We start from the raw sequence: 9,408 nt of genomic DNA on the forward strand, positions 1-9,408 counted from the left end.
AAATCAGCTGGGTGTGGTGGCAGGCACCTGCAGTCCAAGCTGCTCAGGAGGCTGAGGCAGTAGAATCGCTTGAACCTGGGAAGTGGAGGTTGCAGTGAGCCGAGATCACACCACTGCACTCCAGCCTGGATGACAGAGCAAGACTCCATTTCAAAAAGAGAATACAAAATACAAAAATGTGTGAGATACAACTAAAGCAGTGCTTGGGAGAAATTTATGTTTGAATTCCTGATTAAAGAAGAAATATTTAAAATAAATGACAAATAACTATTATATCAAAAAAGATATCTGCACTCATGTGTTTATAGAAGCACTCTTCACAGTAGCAAAGATATGGAAATAACCTAAGTGTCTATCAACAGATAACAGGATAAATAACATGGTGTATGTGTATGTATATATATACAGTGGTATATATACTATATATATAATGTGTGTGTGTGTATGTGTGTGTGTGTGTGTGTGTGTGTGTATATATATATATCTCAAATACAACTCAGTTATTTAAAATAAAAAAAAAAAAGAAGTCCTGTCTTTCGTAGCAACATGGATGGAACTGGAGACCATTATCTTATATAAAATAACTCAGAAACAGAAAGTCAATACCACATGTTCTCAGATATAAGTGGCAGTGAAATTATATGTACACATACATATAGAGTGTGGAATAATAGGCACTGGAGATTTGAAAGTTGGAGAGAGTGGGAGAGGTGGTGTGAGGGATAAGAAATTACTTAATGTGTATGGTGTACACTCAGGTGATGATGTTATACTAAAAGCCCAGGCTCCCCCATTGTGTGATCTATCTAAGTAACAAAACTGCACTTGTACTCCCTAAATCTATAAGAAATAAAACAAAATAAAGTAATGACATAGAAAACAAAAATACAGAAACTAAACAACAACTTAAATGTTAGTTCCTATTAAAGCTGGCTGAAAAAAAAAAAGAGAGAATAAACCCAATTGTCACTGTTCAAAATGAAAGAGAGAATGCCACTACAGGAGCTATAGCTATTAAAAGAAAATAAGATTTTTAAACAATTTTATGTCAATCTAGTCAACAATCTAGATGAAATGGAAATTCCTTCAGAAATACACGTTACCAAGACTGACAAAGAAAGAAATGGAAAAACTGAATAGCCCTATATCTAATACAGTAAATAATTTGAAATAAAATTCACTGCCCTAGAAAAAAAATTGATGCCCTTATGTTTTAAATGAAGAATTCTACCAAACATTTAGGAGGAAATAACACCAAACTTATAAAAACTTTTTTACAAAATAGAGAAGAAAAATATATTTCCTGACTAGTATGGAACCACAATAACCTTAATTACAAATTCAATAAAAATATTATAAAACAAAATCAAAAAGGGAGAGAGGATAAAATTACAGATAAAAATCATTCATGATTATATACAAAAATCCTCAACAAAATATTATTAAACCAAACCCAACAATATATGAAATAGATGAGATGTATCATAATCAATGGCATGTGTATCAGGAATGCAAAGTTGATTTCACAGTCTAAACTTAATCAATGTATTTCATCACATTAACAGAATAAAGATGGAAGTCAAATGATAATAAATGCAGAAAAAGTATTTAACAAAATTCAATGCATGTTTATGATAAAATACTTAGTAAACTAGAAATAAAATAGATTTTTCTCAATTTGATAAAGGTCATCATCAAAAACTTAAGGTTAACATCAAACTTAAAGGCAAAACACTGATTACTTTCTCCCTAATGGTACAAGATTGCCTGTTCTCACACTCTATCTTAATCTTGTAGTTCATCAAAGTTCTAGTCAGTGAAATAAGGCAGGAAAATATAACAAAAGGCATACAGGTTAGACAGGTAGTAAAAAGAAAACTGTTCTTATTCCCAGATTATATGATAGTTATGTAGAAAACTCTAAGAAATACATGAGTGGCAGTGAAGAGGGGAGACAAAGCTAGTATAACTAATGTGCAAATTTAACTCATTTGTTAGATACCCGATTAAGATACAAAAATCAGTTTTATTTCTTTATATTAGTCCAAAAAAATGAAATTTTTTAAAATATCATTTATAAAGGCATCCCTAAAAATCAAATATCTAGAAATAGTCTACCAAAAGAGGTATATCATGTCCATTTTGAAAAACATAAAACATCACTAAGAAACTTTTAAAAGATCGAAATAAATGGAGAGAGAGATCATGTTCTTGATTTGAAGACTTTATATTGCTAAATATTCATTCTCCCCACATTGATCTATGGATCTCACAAAAGTAACAAAGTACCAGCAATATTTTTTGAATAAATTACCAAAGTGATTCTGAGATGTACATGGAAATGTAAATGAGATCCAAAACACCTTGAGAAGAAAAATGAAGTTAAAAGAATTTTCACCATCTGAACTCAAATATTACCCAAAAGCTAAAGTAATCAAGACAGTTTTTATTGGAATAAGGACAGGTTAATAGAGCTAATGTAAACATGCATTGATTTTCAACAAAGGCAAAATATTCTTTGAAGAAATCAAAGTCTTTTTGACAAAATATACTGGAGATCCTAGACAATCGTCTGAAGAAAAAAAAAAAAAAGACCTTTGACTCCTATCGGATACCATACCCAAAAATCAATTCAAAATGTATTATAGACCCAAACATAAAAGCTAGAAACCTAAGCCTTCCAGAAAAAAGCAGAGGAAAGTAGCTTTGCAACCTTAGAATACGCAAACATTTCTTAGATTCCTGGAGGACATATTAAGCCAACCACACACCTTGGTTTTTACCCAAGAATGAAAATATAAGCCAACAAAAAGAATGTTTAGAGAAGCTATTTTCATCGTAGCCAAAACCCGGAAACAACCTAGATCTTTATCAACAACATCGATAAACAAATTGAAGCATAGTCATACAATGGAATGCTACTCAGCAGTAAAAAGGTAATAATTACAGATTCATACAACAGTATGTGGAGGAAAAGAAGCCGTCTATATAAACTGACAAACAGGTAAAACTCACCTATGTGAATGAAATCCTGAAGCGGTTGCCTCTGGAAGAGAGAGTGACTGGGAGGGAGGATAAAGGAATTTGCTAGTGTGGTGGAAATGTTCTATTATCTCATTTTGGGTGGTGAGAAAATGGGAGAATAGTCCCCCCTTATCCAAGTCTGCGTTTTCTGCAGTTTCAGTTGCCTACAGTCAACTGCAGTCTGAAAATATTAAGTGGAAAATTCCAGAAATAATTCATAAATTTTAAATCCCACACTGTTCTGAGTAGTGTGATGAAAACTTGTGCTACCCCATTCCATTTAGCCTGGCACATGAATCAGCCCTTTGTCTAGCATATCCACTCTGTAGAAGCTACCCATCTGTTAATTAATCTCTTAGTAGCTATCTTGCTTACCATATAAACTCATGTTGTTACCATGCTTCTGTTTCAGTAACCAGAATTTTTTTTTTTTTTTTTTTTTTTTTTTTGCTTAATAATGGCCCTAAAGTGGAAGAGTAGTGATGCTGGCACATAGTTATAATTGGTCTATGTTATTATTCATTATAGTTGTCTCTTACTGTGCCTAATTTGCAAATTAAGCTTTATCATTACTATGTATGTATAATTAAAAACATAGTATGCAAGGTATGGCATTATCCCTGGTTTCAAAATCTACTAGGGGTTTTGGAAGTATCTGCTGTGAATAAGGGAGACTACTGCATAGAACTGTCAAAATACATAGAATTGAGTATTTGAGATATGTCCATTTTATTATGCATAAAACATACTTCATTATTATTGAATGTAAAAATTATGGATTCACTTACCTGAGGCACTAAATAATGCTATAACATACTGGCAATTGTCTTTGCAAACATTTCTTAACAAATCTTAAACTGAGTTAAGATTTCTTAACAAATCCTAAAATGAATTATATTTTGAATATAATCAAACGACTACATTTTACTCCCATTTGTGGAAAACAGTAGATAAAAAAATAAGTTATTTTACCATGACAAGGAAATAATCAGCTCAATATAAATAAGTTATTTCACAGAACAAGTTGCCTTATTCCTTCCAAATAAATATCATATAGATTAAAAGAAACTTAAGTCCTAGACGATTGTCTAGGATTTCCAGTATATTTGTTATAGATTAAAAGAAACTTAAAAGAAATATCAACCCAATAAAGCATACATGCTTGGGCCTTGTTTGGATCTCTTTTTGAACAAATCAATTATTTTAAAAAGATATTTGTTAAACAATTGAAGAAATTTGAGCACAGACTAGGTATTAGATGATGATAAAGTTACTAACCTTCTTAGATGTGATAATGTGATACTGTGGCTACACTTTAAAAAATCCCTCATCTGTTAGCAATATGTAGTGAAGTACTTAAAGTGAAATAATATGTGGCATTTCTCTTAAAAGATCCTAGCATAAATAAAAATGTAGAGGAGGATGATAAATGAAACAATATTAGTAAAAACTGGACAATTATTGAAGACAATTTGTGATGGGAACAAATGGATTAATTAGACTATTATTTTGTGTATGCTGGAAATGTACAATAATAAAAATTTTAATATATTATCATAAATGAGAAGCAGATCACTCTTTGTTTTTCGTTTTTAAGCATATCCATTTTTATTTTGGATTCAGGGGGTACATACACAAATTTGTTACAAGGATATATTGCATGAGATTTGAGCTTCTTTTGATCTCATCACCCAGATAGTGAATATAGTATCCAATAGAAAGCCTTTGGCCTTCTCCTTCCCTCCTTTTGGAGTCCTCAATGTCTATTGTTCCCATCTTTACATCTATATGTACCCAAGATTTAGTTTCCACTCATGAGTAAGAACATGCATTCTTTGCTTTTCTGTTCCTGCATTAATTTGCTTAGGATGGTAGCCTCTAGCAGCATCCATGTTGCTGCAAAAGACATGATGTCATTCTTTGTATGGCTGCATAGTATTCCGTGCTGCATATGTACCACATTTTCTTCTTTTTCTTTTTTTTTTTTTTTTTGAACTTTAAGTTCTGGGATACATGTGCATAATGTGCAGGTTTGTTACATAGGCATACATGTGCCATGGTGGTTTGCTGCACCTATCAACCCGTCATCTAGGTTTTAAGCTCTGCATGCATTAGATAGTTGTCCTAATGCTCTCCCTCCCCTTGATCCCCCACCACCCGACAGGCCCTAGTGTGTGATTTTCCCCTCCCTGTGTCCATGTGTTCTCATTGTTCAGCTCCCACTTATGAGTGAGAACATGTGGTGTTTGGTTTTCTGTTCTTGTGTTAGTATCCTAAGAAAGATGGTTTCCAGTTTCATCCATGTTCCTGCAAAGGACATGAACTCATTATTTTTTATGGCTGCATAGTATTCCATGGTGTCTATGTGCCACATTTTCTTTATCCAGTTTATCATTGATGGGCATTTGGGTTGGTTCCAAGTCTTTGCTATCGTAAATAGTGTTCAATAAACATGACTGTGCGTGTGTCTTTATAGTAGAATGATTTATAATCCTTTGGGGATATACCCAGTAATGGGATTGCTGGATCAAATGGTATTTCTGGTTGTAGATCCTTGAGGAATTGCCACACTGTCTTTGGCAATGGTTAAACTAATGTACACTCCCACCAACAGTGTAAAAGCATTCCTGTTTCTCCACATCCTCTCCAGCATCTGTTGTTTCCTGACTTCTTAATGATCACTGTTCTAACTGGTGTGAGATAGTATCTCATTGTGTGTACCACATTTTCTTTATCTAGCCCACCATAAGGGGGCATCTGGGTTGATTCCATGACTTTGCTATTGTGAACAGGAGTGCAATGAACATGCAAGTGCATGTGGGTTTTGTTTTGTTTTGTTTTGTGTTGGTTTTTTTGGTAGAATGATTTATTTTCCTTTGGGTGTATACCCAGTAATAGGATTGCTGGGTCAAAAGGCAGTTCTATCTTTAGTTCTCTTTCTGGAAAAGTGTCTATTCATGTCCTTTGCTCACTTTTTGTTGGGGTTGTTTTTTTCTTGTTGATTTGTTAAGTCCTTTACAGATTCTGGATATTAGTCTTCTGTCAGATGTACAGTTTATGAATACTTTTTCACAATTCTGTAGGTAGTCTGTTTATTCTGTTAATAGTTTATTTTGCTGTGCAGAAGCTCTTTAATGTAATTATGTCCCGCTTGTCAATTTTTGTTTTTGTTGCAATTGCTTTTGTGGACTTGGTCATAAATTCTTAGCTAAGACTAATATCCAGAAGATTATTTCCTAGGTTTTCTTACATTTTCATAGTCTGATGTCTTACATTTATGTCTTTGATCCATCTTGTATTAAATTTTGTATGTGGTGATAGGTAGGGGTCTAGTTTCATTCTTCTGCATATGGTTAGTCAGTTTTCCCAGCATCATTCATTGAATAGAGAGTCCTTTCCTTATTGTTTATTTTTGTTGACTTTATCAAAGATCAGTTGCTAGTAGGTGTGCTGCTTTATTTCTGGATTCTCTATTCTGTTCCATTGGCCTGTGTGTCTACTTTTGTATCAGGATCATGTTGTTTTGATTACTGTAGCCTTACAATATATTTTAAAGTTGGGTAATGTGATGCCTCTGGCTTTTTCTTTTTGGCTTTGGATTGCCTTGGTTATCTGAGCTCCTTTCTGGTTCCATGTGAATATTTGAATAGTTTTTTCTAATTCTGTGAAAAATGGCATTGATAATTTGATAGAACTAGCATTGAATCTGTGGATTGCTTTGGGAAGTGTGGACATTTTAATGATACTGATTCTTTCAATCCATGAGCATGGGATGCTTTCCCATTTGATTGTATCATCTTTGATTTCCTTTTGCAGTGTTTTATAGTTGTCCTCATAGAGATCTTTTGCCTCCTTCATTAAATGTATTCCTATGTATTTTTGTGTGTATGGCTATTGTAAATGAGATTGTGTTCTTGGTTTGGCTCTCAGCTTGAACTTGATTGGTGTATAGAAATGCTACTGATTTTTGTACATTGGTTTGTATCCTGATATCAGGATACTGATTTTGTTTCCTGAAACTTTACTGAAGTCATTTGTCACTCTAGGAGCCTTTTGGTGGAGTCTGTAGGGTTTCCTAGGTATAGAGTCATATCATCAGTAAAGAGAGATAATTTGATTTCTTCTCTTCCTATTTAGATGCCTTTCATTTATTTCTCTTGCTTTCTTGCTCTGGCTAGGCTACCAGTACCATGCTGAACAGGAGTGATGAGAGTACACACCTTTATCTTGTTCCAGTTCTTAATGGAAATGCTTCCTGCTTTTGTTTGTTCAGTAGGATATTGGCTGTGGGTTTGTCATAGATGGCTCTTATTATTTTGAGGTATATTCCTTCAGTGCCTAGTTTGTTGAGGATTTTTATCATGAAGGGATGTTGCATTTTATGGAAAGCTTTCTCTGCATCTCTTGAGATGATTTCTTGTATTTTTAATTCTGTTCATGTGGTGAATTACATTTACTGATTTGTGTATGTTGAACTGACCTTGAATCCCAGGAATAAAGCACAGTTGATCATGGTGAATTAACTTAAAAGTAGGTCACTCTTATCTTCCAGTGAAAAGTATTGCTGGCTATTGCTCAAGCTCTTGTTATTCAGAAGCTTCCACATTACATATAACTCATTCATTATTTTATGTTGCACTGAACTTTTTAAGTCATAAAATAATGAACACTAATTAAATAAAGCAGATATAATTAAGAAAATCAACTTTTTATTCCTGTTTATAGCACACAAATAACTTCATATGACTATATACATACATGTGAATATTGTATGTTTGTATATATACACATAGATATGAATGTATGTGTGTGTGTATATATATATTACATACACACAAAGAGGGAGATATTTTTATGAATGAAATACCATTCCTTGTCTTCCCCCGAAACTAAAACAATAAACCCAATATCTATGAAGCCCTATAAGCTGGACTTTTTTCCCAGAAAGTTTCATGATTTTTCAGATATATAAAGTGAATAAAATAGATTTTTACTAACACCAACTTCTGAGCTCTAGCGTGCATATTTAAACTTATTGTTGGGCATGCACAGAGCTAAAAGTGGAGGTGGACTGTCTTTCCCATTATAATGACCATCTGCATTTGACACATTGATAATGTCTTAACCTTTTACTCCCCAAAGTAGAGACTCCCACTCTCTTCAGATCTTGTATTATTACCTCAAAAGGCCTCTTTTCCACATCTTTTTATTTTTTTACTTTTGTATAATATCCTGAAGTTTTTTATATAAAAATATTTGATGGCTAATAGTTTCTTTGACAATGTTATTCCCGTGTTGATGATGTGCTTCTGTGTTTCGTGGTAATTATAGTACAGTGATTTCCTTCATATGAGTGTAATTTTAGACACAAGAAATCAATCACTAGTAGTGGCCCCAATAATTGGGCATAAATCTCTGGATCAACTTTTTGAACTGATTTGGGGCTATAATGAATTGGGGTCCAAGAAATATACAAATAAATGCCAATGGAAATTATATTGATGGAAACATGATGCTCATTCTAGTCTTGGCTCTGCTTCTAACACGTTGTGTGACCTTTTTTCTTTTTTTGCAAAGTGAATGTAAGTTTATTAACAGAGTAAAGGAATAAAAGAATGGCTATGCCATAGACAGAGCAACCTGGAGGGCTGCTGGTTGCCCATTTTTATGGTTATTTTTTGATGAGATGCTAAACAAGGTGTGCATTATTCATGCCTCCCCTTTTAAGACCATATAGGGTAACTTCCTGACATTGCTGTGGCATTAGTAAACTGTCATAGCGCTGATCAGAGTGTATTAGTGATGACAACCAGAGGTCATTCTTGTGGCCATCTTGGTTTTGGTGGGTTTTGGCCATGTCCTTTACTGCAACCTATTATTATTATTTTTTTTAATTATACTTTAAGTTCTGGGATACATGGGCAGAACATGCAGGTTTGTTACATTGTTATACACGTGCCATGGTGGTTTGCTGAACCCATCAACCCGTCATCTACATTAGGTATTTCTTCTAATGCTATCCCTCCCCTAGCTCCCCAACCCCCTGACAGGCCCCAGTGTGTGATGTTCCCCTCCCTGTGTCCATGTGTTCTCATTGTTCAACTCCCACTTATGAGTAAGAACATGTGGTGTTTGGTTTTCTGTTCTTGTGTTAGTTTGCTGAGAATGATGGTTTCCAGCATCATCTGTGTCCCTGCAAAGGAAATGAACTCATCCTTTTTTTGGCTGCATAGGATTCCATGGTGTATATGTGCCACATTTGCTTTATCCAGTCTAACATTGAGGGGCATTTGGGTTGGTTCCAAGTCTTTGGAATATTGTAAATATTGTTGCAATAAACAATACGTGCTATTGTGAACAGTGCCACAGTAAACATACATGTGC

Source organism: Colobus angolensis, unplaced genomic scaffold (genome assembly GCF_000951035.1).
Source record: "Colobus angolensis palliatus isolate OR3802 unplaced genomic scaffold, Cang.pa_1.0 Scaffold97, whole genome shotgun sequence".
In the NCBI taxonomy this organism is placed as follows: Eukaryota; Metazoa; Chordata; class Mammalia; order Primates; family Cercopithecidae; genus Colobus; species Colobus angolensis.